Consider the following 16720-nt stretch of genomic DNA (forward strand, 5'->3'; position numbering starts at 1 on the left):
CCTGAAATTGGAGAAAGGCCTAGAGACCTGTGCAACTTGTTGGCTATAGCTACTAGGACAAGACTTCTGTGGGTTTGACCAAAGCCTCCTGTACACCCTGCAGCGTCATTCAGAAGCACTGAAAATCACAGGGTGGAAGGGACCTCTAGGCTTAGAAGATGCACAGAGAAAGAAAGTGCAAGAGTCAAGAAAGCAGGATTACTAGGAGGACTTGTAGGAGATAATCACAAGTGAGGCCTAGGTTGAGTACATTCAGAGCAGGCTGCAGAAGCAAGAGTTACCTTAGGCTTCCTCTTCTCTCCTAGCTTGTTTTCTGATAAACAAATAAGAATTCATAAATAATTACATACCATAGACTCAAGATAGAGAAGACCTTGCATGAGCACAGAACCAGGCTCAACTAGGACTCACATCTCACCCGCAGTTGCCACATGGGCATTGTAATTTGGTGTAAATCCATACCACAGCTGTGAAGGGAGGTGCCTTTGTGCCACAACCACACCACCTGTTCTCACAAGAACTAACCCACCCCAAAAAGGCTGCTTTCCAGCATTCCTGAATGAAAGTGCTGGTGCCTCACCAGGGACAGGAGGGGGGAAGCAGTTCAGTACCTCCAGCAGCACTGAGCATGGTACAAGGAACAGAGTGGCTTGTCTGTCTGAGATTTCAGTATCAGTCAGGTGGGGAGATAGGGTCTGTAAACTATGAACCCTGCATACCTTTTCTTCAGCAGTCCAGTGTCTCATCTGCTTGAGATTTGCACATCCCTTTCCCTTAGCAGCTGGCTGAGGTACTCTGCAGGAGGGAAGAGGTGGAAGCCAACCAGATCAATTGCGCTGTGTCAGGTTTTATTGCTTCATTTGGCATTATATTTTCTGATTTGAGAAGCAGCTTATTCCTACCTTTGTTCTTTCTTTCCCTTTGCTATGTTTTCCTTTCATCTATGGTAGTGTCTTTTAGCATTATTAAATAAGCAGAGATGCTGCTTCCCTTTTCAGTATGACTGATCCCTTTGCATCTCCTGCAATCTGGCCACAGATGGATGTAGAAGCTGTTGTCATTCATGTTATTGGGAAGCACTAGACTAGAAGAAAAGCAGGGCCTTCTTCAGTCCAGAGTCAGAAGATGAAAAGATAGCTCTGAAGCACACCAGAAGGTCTGGTCCCTTATATTTAAATTCTTATTTACATTGATTTTATGCTATTGTAACAGCTGATTTCAATAGTATGATCTGCATTTTCACCATAGTGAGCACATCACATGGAGCATGCTCAAAATCAAGTATATGTTCCAACCAGTTCCTATTTCTGCTTCTTCTTTAGCCCTATAAGAATGGCTAAGCTGTTTTCAGGACCCTATTCATTCCTCTAGTTCAACGATTTTCTCAGCCCACAGGATGTAGTAACGAAGAATCCCATAAATCCTTCTTCCAAAAAATAAAGAAACAATCAAATAAATAAATAAAATTGTTTCCAACCTTATAAATAAATAAATAAAATTGTTTCCAACCTGATTTCAGTTTTCTTCACATACTTGCTGTGTTACCCACAAAGATAAATGAAATGCTGATATTTGTGAAGTACTGAATCTATGGCATGCATATTTAAAAACAAATGCCAGCACATTACTCCAGTTGCAGAGAGATTAGTCAGGATCTCCCCCCTTAACTTGTTCCTCCCAGGTGTCTTGCTGGGCTCTTGCCTCTGAGTTGATTCCACTTTTAATTTTGTGTTTCTGTGAATAGCAGAGAAATGTAACAGCTGAAGGGGACAGATAAGAGACTTAGCCCACAACAGCCACTATCCAGCTCCAAATTGGATTGACTGGCTGAGTGCCCCAAAATTCTCTATGGATATACAATTTAACAGAAAGAAAAAGCTCCGCACACAAAGAGAAATGTGCAGGAAATAAAGAGGCCACTTTAAGAAACATAACAGCTTTGGCAGTGGGTATATGATTAGAGCCTTAATGTAAACAAAATAAAACATATGTGTTTTCATGTTACCCTAAGAAAATAAGAACCCCAGCCCATTCTTTCACTTATCCTTTTACCAAATGATTTCATTTTTAGCAATTCATTTCTAAAGGAAGAAGATAAAAAAGGCTGCAGCCAGCAGCCCAAAGATGAATCTGGTCTGCTTTGTTTTAACAGCAGCAGTAATGGATACTGAGGGAAAAATACAAAATAAGAGCATAACAAAACAGAAAAAAAAATCCTAAAGAGAATATGAGGAGAAAGTAAAAATAGTTAAGGCAGGTGCTAGAGCTAAAAGAAGTCCCAGTTTAGCAGGCAGCTATATCTGAGTATCCTATAAGTGCAAGACTCCCTTCATGCAGATGAGCACATATCTATGCAGCATCAGCTCCTGCAGAAATCAGCTCCACTGTGTGCAGGCACTCTGTCATCTGGCTGTGGAAGGGAGACTGACTGGCAGAGCTGCCAGTCATAGGTGCTTGGTTTTTTTTTTATTTTTCTCTTGAGCTATTTCCCCAACTAGCCTTAAATGCAAGCAGAAGTCATGTCTTTTCAATGTGTTGGCATCTTTCTATAATCACCCAGTTGGTCAGAAGATTGGGATTGCCCCACAATCCTTTGTCACCAGCCCAACACATCTCTGCCTTGGCAGTACAATGTGCTGTTCGAACCTGTCCCTCTCAAGCTCCTTCTTTATAGTCATTCTGCTTTGCTTCACCACTTGATCTCCTCATAGGATGGTGACCCCTGATCCCTTTCCAGGTGTTCTGCCTGCAGCTTAACCTTTTCAGAACACTGAGCTCCCATTTGCTCCTCATTTCCTTCCTGTTCTGGCACCAGTTTCATCGTTTCCTTCCTCCTTCTCCTTCTTTCCATTTTCTTTCATTATTTTTATGCTAGGAAAATGCAATTTGCCCTGCTCACTGCTGAACCACCACAGTAGCTGCTGAGTAGCATAATTCAGTGGAATATGAAAATGTTTGCAGCGGCTCATTTAGCAGCACAGGAAATGTTTTGTATGAGGGCAGTACAGTGATTTACATTTGCTTGTAATAATTGGAATTCTTCCTATTTGAATGTTGTTATGTTTCATTTTGATTTAATTTGTTTTTTTTGTTTGGTTGTTTGTTTTTTCTTCCCATTTGTGATGTGCACACAGCACAGACTAGCAAGTTGGAGGTCTTTGTGGAGGGTGGGATGCATTTCACCAGCTGTAGCTTGTGGTAAGGGTGTCAGTACTCACATAGGTACCTTGGTTGCCCTGCAGATATTTGTACGTTTCTATAGGTACATTTATAAATGTATACAGTATAATATGTAAGTACATGTATAATGTATAATATACCTTTGGCTCGTGCCTCTCACTGACAGCAGAGGGAGCCCAGAGGACGAGGTCAACCCCACACCAGCCATCAGACTCAGGGTCACCCCAGTGCTCCCCCTCGGACTGCCTGCTGAGGTGACAGCGACAGCCCCAGCTGGGAGCTGGAGAGATGCTATGAGTACTAGAGGAGTAGGGTGTGTTATTCTTTTGTCAAAACACCAGTTGGTACTGTTTCTGGCCTTGCTCATAGCCATTTCTGTGTATACATGGGGTAGCAGTATGTATGTATATGCATATGTACATATGCATATATGTATGTTTATTCGGGGTAGCAGGTTTGAGCTTAAATGGCTCTCATCCCTCAAGGACACAGGGCTGAGCAAAGAAGGGCCATGCCTTAAACACACTGAAATAGTCCATGTACTGTGTCTGCAGCACCCCTCAGGTCTCATGCCCAGGGGTATGTGAGGGTGCAGGTCTACTTGGCCCTGCTGTGTGCCTGGGCATGAGCCCAGGAGCAGCAATAGATACAAAGAGCACAATAACACCGTTGGATAGAGAAAATTCTCAGCTACAAAACACTATTTTTCAGCATAGTCACCACAATAAGCTGTGCATTTTCACCAGCAATGAACAAGAGCCTGAATTCTGTGCTCATAAATACATGTACCAGTGGAGGTGACCCACTGCCGCCATTGCTGCAACGCACCATCCAGCGCCTCACTGTGCTCACATCTGCTGTTTGGTTTCCATAAGCATTCAGCAAGCATTGATAAATGTTACTGGGTGCCATTTTTTCCACATGGAGGAATTCAGTGACACACCTGCGCTTCATCTGCACTGCCATGTCAGATGCCCTTGTGTCAGAATGCCCCTCTGCTGCCATCGGTCACACAGCAACAACATGTAACAGAATATTGCTGGAAAGATTCAACTTCTAGTGAGTTATCACCAACATCCACCTCTGATGTCATGGGCTGACATCATGAAAGAGAAGGTATTACTTTTTGAGCAGCCCTTGTGGTAGCATCGTCACTGAAGCCATTATCTGAGACTATGCAGGTCTCAATTTGGTAGTAATTTGTTTTGTTTTTTATCATGTGTACCTTCTTTATGTAAGTATGTTTACATAAGAAATACTCATTTGTCAGTTCTGAGCATTTTTCAGCTTGATTTTGTAGCCTCACCACAATCTAGAGAAGGTGGGCAGGAATTGGGTCACAGGAATCCTGGAAGAGGCTGTTAAGGTGACCAACAGAGACCAGGATGATCTTTTTCTTCTACTTGCTTCTTTCATTTACCTTGACTGTGCTATTTGTCAGTCCACTACTAATACCTACAACAATATTCACAACATCTCTGGAAGTATTAAAGCATGCTTTCAAGATGTTGCAATACCATTCAGTTGAATAGAATAAGAAATTCAAACTTCCAAATCAAACTTTTTCCTACATTTAAAATTCAGAATTTTACATCTGTATTTAAAAAGTAAAGATATTATGCCTTGAATCTGGAATATAGAAAAGAAGCTGCCTTCATACTCCAGCAACAAAAATAAAATGTTATGAACCATATACATACAGGCTATCTGTATAAGCTATACACACACACAGAGCTCAGGCTGCACAGCTGTTAATAAATATGTATTTTACATTTAGCCAATAACTGCTGCTCAAGGTTTCTTTCCAGATGCTCAGGGACGAGTTAACATCACTTTGATTACAGAGTAATGCATTCTCCATATCAAAAGCTAGCAAAAGGAACTCCTTTGATAGCAAAAGAGGTGGCCAGTGGTGATTAAAACAAGAAAATGTCCTGGGAGATGAGTGAAGCAAGCATCAGACCCTCATCAAAGCACAGGTGCTGTAGACAACATAAGGTTAGCAGGAAGAAGCAGTGTTTTTTATTAGAAGAACTTGTGGAATTGGAGAAAATGGACAGCTCTTGATGCAAAGGCCTTTCTTCAAGTGTGTCATTTGCTCTAATATAAAGCATTATATCTCTCTCTATCTGTTGCTTCTCTTGCAAACCTCTCCTGAGACAATAGTCTTCCTTTTACAGTAGAAGTAATCTTTCTGACAGACAGGATTGATAATGCACTGTCTAACAGTTTATAGGAATAATTTAAGTTCCAATTATCTCAATACAGAAACGCAGCTCCCAAAGAGAATTTATTTGACTTACTGAGGGAGAGCTCTGTTAAAGAAAGAAGAAATGGAAAATTGAAAGATGCATTTGTCAAAGCCCAACATTTAGAATACAACAATGGCAAAAGCCTATTTTCCAGCATTAGCCATAGCACAAAGCTGTCTGATGACTCTCTCACAGTCAGTCTCTGGCTTTGTGCAGTTTGACTGTGGTGACATCAGACTTTTATCTGCACGGCCTGACTATCTGGTTGCCTGAACTAAATAAGATGAAAAAAGCATTTTCTCACTTACTCCTGAGAGCTGCGAGACTGACAAGAAACACAACTGAAAGCATACAGAGAGCCACGAAGAGCCTTGTCCACCTCATGTGAACAGGGCTTGATGCTTCTCAGCATTTCTTCATCTCTCAGCAGCAGCTTCCTCCTGCTTGAGGACTTGTGCCCTTCGTGGGAAAGGGACCTGAGTTGAGGATGAGATCCTGAGCTACTTGTGATACTGGGAAAAGAATGGAGTGGGACAGGGATAGGGAAGGAATGGATTATCTGAGTATTTTTGCAAATGTAGCATTTGATGGAGATAGGCAACGACTTGGAGAAGACCAAGTCCTGAGTTCTTGTTTGGACTACATAGGGATATGAAATTAATTGTAGGGTGGGAATTGGTTTGTCCTTAAAATCATTTGGGTGCCTGAGAGAATTCTGAGGTGGGACTGTGCCAGTGGAGGTAAGTAAAAGCCCCAGGATGTCCTCGTGTGTGGTTGGTGAGATGTGTGATTGAATCTGCCTCCCCATCAGCAGAGGTGCTGGAGGCTCCTTGGGGGAGGGAGCAAGACAAGGAAGAGTGGGGCTAAATGATAAGACAGGCTGTTATTTTTTATGATACTAACATGAAAAGTTCCATGAAGCATTCTGGTCGAAGGTAAGGCTGACACATGCTCCAGCTGCAGATCTGCCAATTTGCTTCAAAACTGTGAGAAGAAGAAGGTTTTCACCACTTTACTGTGCTGCCAAGCAGGCGGGCAAGCAGGAGTGACAGGGAGCAGCTGACTAATTTCCAAATGTCAGGGTTTGCCTTTGACTCTCTCCCCCCTCCCACCCAGCTGCACAGAGGCGGGCTGCCCGCTTGTGACTGCAGTGCCTTGGGCAACAGAGCTGCTCATGTTTTCTGAATATTGGATACAGACACTTCACATTGCTCCCTGACATGTACTGAAGTCTTGTCACAAAGTAATCCCTGAGGAATCTGTTTCTCCAGAGACTGCTTTCTCCAATCTATGTAATATTGTGTGAGGAGCTTCTGCAAAGACCTGTGCAAATATCAGCTGTGCTTTGCTTGTCAATGGAGAGCTGAGCTCTTGACACAGATGCTGGGTTTGTGCAGTACCAACATGTACCTACTCACTAATTTTATGGACAGATAGGGTGCATTGTCTACAAGAATCTTCAGACCTACTACACATAGATAGTATAATAATAACATCTCCAAATGCATTCCTTTTCACAGACAGAAGACACAGCATTTCCCAGAAAAAACAATCTAATAAAGCCTGTCTATCCAATCGTTCCATGTTCCTCTTGACAAACACCCAGTGAACAAAACAGAACTGTGACTTGTCTCTCAAGGCCTGTCTGTTGCATTGGCCTGACCAAAGCATGACACAGAAGATGTCTTCACCAGGTCCACTATATAGCCACAGCCTATTACCTCCAGGCACATGGTTTGCAGGCCCCAACCAGCTGTCAGTGACAGAGGTGATTCTTTTGGTCTCATAAGCCAGAGGTCCAGCCAGAAGTATAGATGCAGCTCCCACAACTCCCTGTCACTCCTGTTTGCCCGCCTGCTTAGCAGCACAGTAAAGTGGTGAAAACCTTCTTCTTCTCACAGTTTCAAAGCAAATTGGCAGATCTGCAGCTGGAGCATGTGTCAGCCTTACCTTTGATCAGAATGCTTCATGGAACTTTTCGTGTTAGTATCATAGTGCCAGAGATGTCTGTCAGTCTGTGCTCTGCACAGACTGCTCACAGTGTGAGCCATCACAGGGCTCTGGCAGCTGCATCCTGCCACAGCCTCTGAGGGAACACTCCAGGATGGTGGCAAGGAAGTTATGTAGACTTGGGTAACTATGGAAAATGTATGTGCAAAGATACAAAGAGATGTGAGTGAAAAAAATAAAAGCTGTTCATTATGTATTTTTACTGAAATTCGGGAAGAAATAGGAGAATCAGAGTGCATTCTCTCCCCTAAGTGTTTCAGCATAACTGTTCTTATTTTTCTTTTTTTTTTTTTCCCCCTTCTTTTGGCTTCTTTCTGTCTTGCTGACCTTATTTAATAATTGTTTTGAGCATCCTATTTTCTCAGCACCAGCAAAGTTTTCATTTTCATTTGGCACATCTTTCTTTCTTACCTCTCTCTCATTATCAGTTGCTACACACCTCACCCTGCTACTGGGGCAATATTCCCTCAACAAGCACTTGACGTTTCCTTGTTCTTCCCCATTTTGTTGTTCCAGCCAAAGCCCCAGTGTTCTTTGAGCACAGCTCCTTCTTCTTTGTAGAATCCTTACCCTCAGAAGAAGTTCTTCTTATCTCTTCTTCACTACTTCTTTTTCAATGCCATTCTCTCTTTTCCACCACCAACAAAATCAGCACAAAGCTGTCCTTATGTTTTTCATTTTCCAACCCCTCCTGAGACTCTCCTCATTGCATTTGCCATAAGGAACCCTGCAAAGATCACAAGACCTGCAGAAATCCCTGCCAAACTGATGAAATATGCATAGGGTCTACCTGCACCGATAGCGATAGCCCCTTCAAGCCTCCCGTGTCTGTTATGAACTCTGATGTTCACATGGCATCCTGCAAAGATGATAAACTGAGCATGGACTCCCACAGAGAAAATAAAAGCCAGAATGGCTCCCCTGGTGCTTCACATTACACCGAGGCTTCACAAAGACGGGGATAAATATATTCAACCTTTGCAAGACAAGCAAATACAGCAAAATGATCCAGAATGATTCATTTAAAGGAGTTTCAGGAGTGCCATGGAAATACACAGCACTGGGTTAAGATGCAAAGATAAGGCAGAACAGGGTAGTATAAAACTTTGGAAACCTCACAGCAAAAACAGAAAGCAGGGAGGAATTAGAGTACAGAAATTCAAAGTTAACTCAGCTGTTGCATATGTAGGCAATCAGAACCAAGGAAGCTGAGAAAGACTGAAGTCTGTCTCGGCACCTTGACACTCTGGGCTCTCTCAGTGCTTGTCCTTAGACTATAAAGTCTCACATCCTCAACCCTCTGCAGTTTTCTTAGTGTTTTGACCCATATTGCAGTCATCCCAAAGTAGGTCTAGCGTAGTTTAAGTTGCAGAGGACATTCATAAGGGAATATCATTGCAGACAAGGCTGTAGTCTTTCTGTAAATCCTAAAATCTTAAAGTAGTTAGCAATTTCCCAGCCACTCGCATAAATAAATTATATGAGAAAAGTGGGATGGAAATGAGTTCAATCCTTGGGTGTAGCTTGAGAAGAAAAAGTGGTCAGATACAGCTTCTGTCTTACTAAAGCTGGGACAAGAGAATGGTCTGTCATATTACAGTCCTCAGACAGGTTCTTAGGTGTCATTCATGGCTCTGTCTGAGCAAAGGATGTGAAACAGCCTCAACATCTCCTGCCTTGTAGTGTGAGGCAGTGTGAATGCACAGCACCTACACCCTTCTTCTCTGACTAGCTCACCCAGTCTACAAAGGCACATGATACCACTGCTGACATTCATATATGCAATTTATTTGGCAGGTGAAACTCCTGTTCAGTCAATGGACTCAGTTTCAATGGTATTTACATGCAGCCTGTTTTCTCCACAGGCCCATTACCACATTCAGTTTTAATTAGATTTTTCTACTGTTTTTATATAACCATTTGCTTCTCCTCCAGAAACATGATGACAGCTGAACAGAAATTTATTCCAGTATGACTTCAATAGAGTTTTGTTCAGTGATGTGCTTAGCCTGGATTGGTACTGCTTCCTTCCTCTGATATTTATGTTTCGGTTCTGATCAATTAATCAGTTGTGGTGCTAGCTTCTTGATAAACCAACAACACAGGAAAAAACAAGGTCTAATCTTCTCTTACAGCTCTGGGCTCCCTACTTCATGAGCATGAAGTATGAAAAGATGTACTAATAGCACTATTTTTAGTCATCTTTGAACCTACGTTGTTCTTGTTTACATTTCACTTGTGTGTTTAATTGAGTGGCTTGTTATTTATTTATACTTTTTTTTTTTTTTTCACCTAAATACCAGTCAAAATGAAGCAATGCATGGTGACTGGGAAAAAAATAGCATACAAGTAATATTTAAAAGAATGTAGTTGTGCAGTGCTGTAGACTGGGAAGAGAGGAAAAGCCAGAGGGGGATAAAGCTTTCTTCAGGCTTGGCTGGCTCTGTCACCTGAGAGGACAAAATTAAGACAGCAGGACACTGCTGGTCTGCACTTCCACTGCCATCTGAGAAGTGCCCAAGGGGAGTTGCACTTTGCTGGCTCAAGCTATTTGCCTTCCCATCTGCTCAAGTTGATTTAGAGAAGTGCATTATGCAACCTGCTGTATATTCCCACAGCGCTGATGGTCAAATGGATATGGCAGCACACTTAATGCTTCTGGGACAAGTTTTGAGGAAAAGGAGGGATTGTTTCAAACCAGTCTGCAGTGTTAAAGATATTGCAATATGTCAATTAAAAAAAAAAAAAAAAAAAGAAAAAAGAAGAAAAGCTGAAGAAGATTAAAACTGAGAAAGGTTGAGGTGCACTCAGTTGTATCAGCAAGGAGTAATAGCTTGAAAACCAGTCAGGACTGTGCTCAAGACAGATTATCTGCACAGTTGGGAGTCTGGCAGAGTAGCAGTGATGCTATCTATAACGACAGCCTAGGGCATGGTCACTGCAATCCTTCAGCTCATCTCATATCACTGGTACTATGAGTAGGAACATTTGCCGTTTGCAAGTGTCTGCCCTCAGCTAAACAACAACAAACGTTTTAGTGGATACATGTGGAATGTGATGAAACATCTCCACCAACATTTAGTTCAACAAAATCCCTTCTCTTCTTGTTCTCTATTCATGTGACCTGTTATTCAGCTCTCAGCTCTGTTAGGTCAAGGTAAGAGGGCAACATAGCAAACTGATTGAATTACATCTGAAACATAACATTCAGACACTGCAGACATTCAGTTACTTTTTAAGATCAGGGATTAATGGCTGAGGGAATGGTCACACAGTGCTCAGTGTGACCAACTCTGTTCAGCTCCATCTGCCTTTGTTTATTCCAGAGATGAAGAAGGAACCCCAAGCACATCAAGGCTGCATGCACATATCTCACACTGATATGTTGCAGGTTTGTGCTGATCCTCAAAAGCTCATTTTTCCCAAGAATGGTCTGAGATATGGCTCAGGAATATGTAGAATTCAGGATGAGATGCTAAAGAGGCCCTGCCTCCCTTGGCAATACAATGGCATTCACTGCTGGGTTAAAAAATCCTCCATGTGTACCAGTTTGTCTCTATGCTGTGTTTATGCACTGTAAACATCTGTAATTCAGATGCTATTGCTGGTACTGTGGTCTATTTGACATTTTCTACCTGTTCTTTTCCAGAAGACCACACGCTGCTTGATATACAGCATGTTCACACTCAAGTTACTCTGACTCTAAGAAAAATAACAGTAGTGTATCTGCAACAGCTACACTTAGCCTCTGTAGTGTATTTATAAATCTAGTTTTGAAAAACTGAGAACATTTGTCCAAACAGACTGAAAGAGAGGAGGTATAGCAGGCTGATATTTCCCCTGCTTTCAGTTACAGTATTTCAATACTTCGGGACGCCTCAGCTGCATAATCCTTCTGAGAGGATTGTTCAGAGGTTGCCCAGCTATTAAACAGCACCAGCTAGAGAATGAGCTATGCCTTGTGCAATCAGCATTTCCGCTGGGCATCCTCAGCCCTGTCCCAAATCACCTGTCCACTCCCTTTCCACACAACACTAAACAACCCTTCTGCCTGCCCCACAGTGAAATGCACCCACATGCAGAGGGCAGAATCAGGACACTGCCTTCATTAAAAGCCTGCATAAGCTTAACTTTGAGGTTGGGGAAAAAATGCATAATGAGCAGAACATGTGTAGGGCCTCTATGGGGAGATTATTCCAGCTCTGCCACCATCTCTTTGCTCCCTCTATAACTGAAGTCAGCAGAGAAGTTGTCACTGGCTTTAACAAGGTTTGGATCAGACTGTGTGTGGCTTGCCTTAGGAATGCCAGAAGTCTCCAAAAATAGTAGCAAAGTCTTGGAAATTATTTTAAATTGCACACTTCTTTCAGTTTTAACTAACTATGGTTATGCTGATATTTCATCAAATGAATGAGATTCACAAGTGGTTCATTTTCAGAAACAAGACTAGAACAGACAGAAATGTATTTAATCATTTAATCATAGAATGGCTTAGGTTGGAAGGAACTTCAAAGATCATTTAGTTCCAACCTTCCTACCATGGGCAGGGCTTCCACTCACCAGATCAGGTTGCCCAGGATCTCCTCCAATCTGGCTTTGAATGCCCCCACAGACAGATTGCCTCACTGGGCAACCTGTTCCAACATCTCACTGTCTGAATAAAAATTTTCTTCCTAATATCCAACTTAGATCTCCCCTCCTTTAACTTAAAGCCATTCTCCCTTGTCCCTATCACTATTTGTGTAAAAAGTCAGTCTCCCTCCTGCTTGTAAGCTCCTTTCAAGTACTGGAATGTCACAATGAGGTCTCCCTGAAGCCTTGTATTCTCCATGCTTAACAAACCCAACTCCCTCAACTTTCATAGGAGAGGTGATCCAGTCATTTGATCAGCATCCTCTAAATCCACTCCATCTGCCTCATATCCTTCCTGTACTGCTGACCCCAGGCTTGGGCACAGTACTCCAGATGGGGTCTCAAAAAGGCAGAATTGAAGAAGTCACCTCCATCTCTCTGCTGGTCCCCCCTGTTTTGATGCAGCCGAGGATACTGTTGGTCGTCCGATGTACAAGAGCACGTTGCTGGTTCATGTCCAACCTTTTATCCATCAAGATACCCAAATCCTTCGCTGCAGAGTGAGCTGCTCTCCCTGAGTTCTTCTCCCTGTCTGTACTCATATCTGGGATACAAACCAAGTGCAACACCTTGCACTCTGCTTCGTTAAATCTCATTAGATTCTCATGTGCCCACTTTTTGAGTGTGTCCAGATCCCTCTCACTGCTGAGAGTGCTACTTATGACTCAGCTTGGTGTCAGCAGCAAACCTGCTGAGGGTACACTCAATCCTACTGCCAGCGATAAAGATATTGAAAGAGCACAGGTTCCATGATGGATCCATGGGGAACACCACTCATGACTGGCCTTCACTTGGACATAGAGCCATTGACATTCTCCAGCTGCGAAAATCCAATCAATTTTTTTATCCAACTAATAGCACACCCTTTAAATCTGTGCCTCCCCAATTTAAAGAAAATGATATAATGTGAGACCATGACAAAGGCCCCACACAAATGCAGGTAGATGACATCAGTTGCCCATCAGTCGCTCACATCACTCTATCATAGGTGGCCACCAGATTGGCGAGGTACAACATTCTCTTGGTAAAGCTGTGCTGGCTGTCTCAAATCATATGCTCATCCCTCATTTGCCTTAACATCTCTTCCAGGAGGATCTGCTCCATGATCTTTCCATGCACAGAGGTGAGGCTCACTGGCCTGTAGTTCCCTGGGTCTTTCTTTCTTTCTTGAATATGAGAGTAATGTTTCAATTTTCTAGTCACCAAAGACTCTGCCACAACTTTTCAAATGTGATGGAGGGCTGTTCTGCAACCAATTCAGCTAATTCCTTTAGAAATTTAAGTTATGAAATTATTAAAAAATCATGGTATTTAGAAGTTATTACGTGTTTTTCTTCTGATCCGTAACAGTTCACCAAAGTTATATAAAATTATCATCTGATCTCCCTTGCTGTCTCAAAGCAGTATGAGAGCAAAGAATGATTCAGCAAGAACAGAGATTGTAAATATAAACAACTTCATCAAAGGAGCAAGTGCCTCAGGATGCACATAGCTGCTCTCACAGCACTGACAGAATAATGCTAATTCTATTCTGAACACTTTCATAACTTTTGAAACATAAAAGAGCTAGATCTTCCTATTTTTTGCTTACAGTTGAAAATTGACAAAAATTATGAGGTATATTAAAGTTATTTCAGGTCACTGGTATTCCAAAAAGTTCTGAAAACTCGTAATTAAAAATCAATTGTACTCCAAAAAGTGACCACATAAAAATGAAATGGTGAACTCAAAGCATGTATGCCTTGCATTCCACACCGTATTTCTCACATTGTAGTGATTTTGTGGCCTTGTAAAATTATGTTGTTTCTATTCTGTCACAGGATAGAAAGAAACTGAGAAAGAAAGGTCGGTGGGAAGGCACATTTCTCCTTTTGCCTCTCAGACCTGTAAACTCAAGAGCTGTAAAAGATTTTCAGCACGTCTGCCTCATTAGCGCTCTTTTGTGATATAGAAACCATGCTTCATCGTTGAGCCCTAAAATGAAATTTTAGAATGAATTTCACTCCAAAACAATAATACATCAGTACGAAGTTACTAGCTACTGATGCAGAAATAAATAAACATGAAATCTATGAAGCCATGAACCTGTTCAATGTCTCCTCATCAGAAACTTGTTTTCATGGCAGGAGTTGTCATTGATAGCAATCATGTTTCTGATGATTCCTATTCATGCAATATCTGTAGGCTTCAGTCTTCCTTGGCCAATTTAGCAAAGAAAGACAAAGACTCTTTAAGTCCATATCTGCCCTGACAGAATGATTCTTATTTTGCCAGTCTTGCCAAAATACTTCAAAAATCTATGCTCCTGCCTTCTAACTTGTTTGTACACCTGTTTGCTCCTGCCAGTGACTAATCAGTGCTGCAGTGATTGGCTTGATCTGATTGCATTTCCAGCACAGACGTCTGGTTTCCACAGCTTCCCTCCTTTGTATATGTTTGTTATCACATTTCCTTCTGGAGAGGTTTTTATCTTTTGTTATGTTCTAGTTTTTTGTTTCCTTTTGCAACCTTAACATATACAGTGGATGTTTTTTTATTTTATTTTTTTATTTTATTTTTTAAGGCTCTGTGAGATGTTCAGATAGCACCTTGTTGTAACATAAGAAGGAAATTATTGAATTATCATGTGGTTTGATCCTGCTGCACATTGGGTTGTCTCCAACAATAGCACAGCTGCCTGAGGTATCAGCAAGAATGACTGCACTCCAAAACATCTCACCAACTCTGCCTGTTGCCATTACTGTTCTTCCCCAGTGTTTCTGACAAGGAAGGACAACTCTGAGAAGCAAAGGAAGCCAGAAGAGTTCACAAGGGTGAAATTATCTAAGCCCTGGAAGCCTCAGCACTGTGGATGTTTGTAGACAGGAATATGTCTGGGACAGTGACACCTGCCTGCACTCAATAAACCAAGAAGGGTTGTGCTGTGGAGCAGGAGAGCTCCTTCCTGGTGCATTCAGATGAAGTTGTTGGATAGAGTCAGAGAAGCAGCCAGTCGGTTGGAAGGGCCTGAGAGGCACACTTTGAATAGCAAAAGGGGGGGGGAAAAGAGAGGTGAATTTGTTTTGAAATGTAAACTGCTTTGATGGCATTTCTCTGACAGGTTTGCCTCAGGTAAAAATCTGGTATCACAGGTACTTAAGCCAGGAAGCTATTTTCAAGCTTTATGTTTGCTGTATGGAATATACTTCAGTTTAAAATCCTGGTTGTATTTTAGAGTTATACCTTTACCTATAACATTATAAAAGCCAATTTCCTATACTAAATAAGGCTCAGCCTTGTTGCCACATAGCGGAGTGCTGCAAAAAGCAATGATCACAGCTCAGCCAGAGGAACATCTGCCTCTGAGTCAGTAATTGCTCAGTGCCCTGCATTGAATTGAGGGGTCACCAGGCTGCTGAATGTGCTGTTCCTGTATGAAGTATGAAACAAAAATTCTAATCGCTTGTTGGCCATTAAATAACCAGATGACATTTTTCATCAGAGACTCACAATAGCCTTGCTCCTCTAACTGTGCCAGATAATTACATTCTATCTACCTAAATGAACTTTCAATTACAAAGAGTACTTTTCTCCTTTAAACTACTTACAAAGAATGCTGTGCACTGCTAAGTTATTGCCCTCATCCTGCCTCGGAGGTGGCTCAATTTCAGTAATAGTTACAATGCCCCGGGTGCACAGAAGGACACTTGAGGATACATGCAGACTTCAGCCCGTCCACCACTCAGCAGCAGAGTTTTGTTCTGGGCTGTGTGCTTCAGCCTCGTCAGCTCCATGCAGCCTGAGCTGCCGGGAAGATGAGCTGCCATCAGCTCCTCACTCTCCCTTCTGAGGCCTGCACACAGCCGGCGGCTGTAGCCTAGTGCAGGCCTGATGTGCCACGTGACAGCAGGATTAGGCCTACCTTAACTGGAGGAGATGATTACATTTTTTTATTGTGGTTTCAGTTATGCGTTTTGTTATTCAGCACAAATCTGTCTAACTGCATCTGTGGAAGAGGAAGGTCATTTTTCAGGAGCACAGTTACATCTCACTATAAAATCACACCTCTTTATGAGCAAATGTAATACCCATTCACAGCTGAAGAGAAAAAATTATCTTCTGAACAGTGCAATCTGCATCTCTCTTATGGAAATGTGCTGTCTACCAGATTTTTGTGTTTTGAAGAATGAAGAACACATAAGCAAGAGATATGATCTCTTTATTAACATTAGTTGAACATGATAGTTAACTCCATGTTTGCTTATACCTGAACGTTTTGAATTCTTTTGAAAAAAAAACATAGGTTACTACTCCCCACTCAAAAATGCAGATAAGACGATGGGAATCTGCAGTATTCTGCAATCTGTAAGCCCCAATCATTCTTGCTACTTCTGCACATCAGCAGCACTTCATTTCTGCCCTGCAATTTTGCCCTAGTATTTAGGCCATCCGCTGCTTTTACCTCAGATGACCTTGGCACAGCTTAAACAGCATCCACCAGGTTTGACCCCGATGCAGATCTCACTTGAAGGAAAGAGTCTGCTCAGTGTCACTGGGATAATAGGACAAATACCTTTAAAGCCTGTAGCTCTGATCCCTTGGCTATCTACTTTTGGTAATCAGATTCCGGAAAGCTGTTACTGTAAGTTGTGTCTGTATGCTTGGAG

Source organism: Centrocercus urophasianus, unplaced genomic scaffold (assembly GCF_019232065.1).
Source record: "Centrocercus urophasianus isolate 14NV4802_14NV808 unplaced genomic scaffold, USGS_Curo_1.0 seq_10, whole genome shotgun sequence".
Classification (NCBI taxonomy): domain Eukaryota; kingdom Metazoa; phylum Chordata; class Aves; order Galliformes; family Phasianidae; genus Centrocercus; species Centrocercus urophasianus.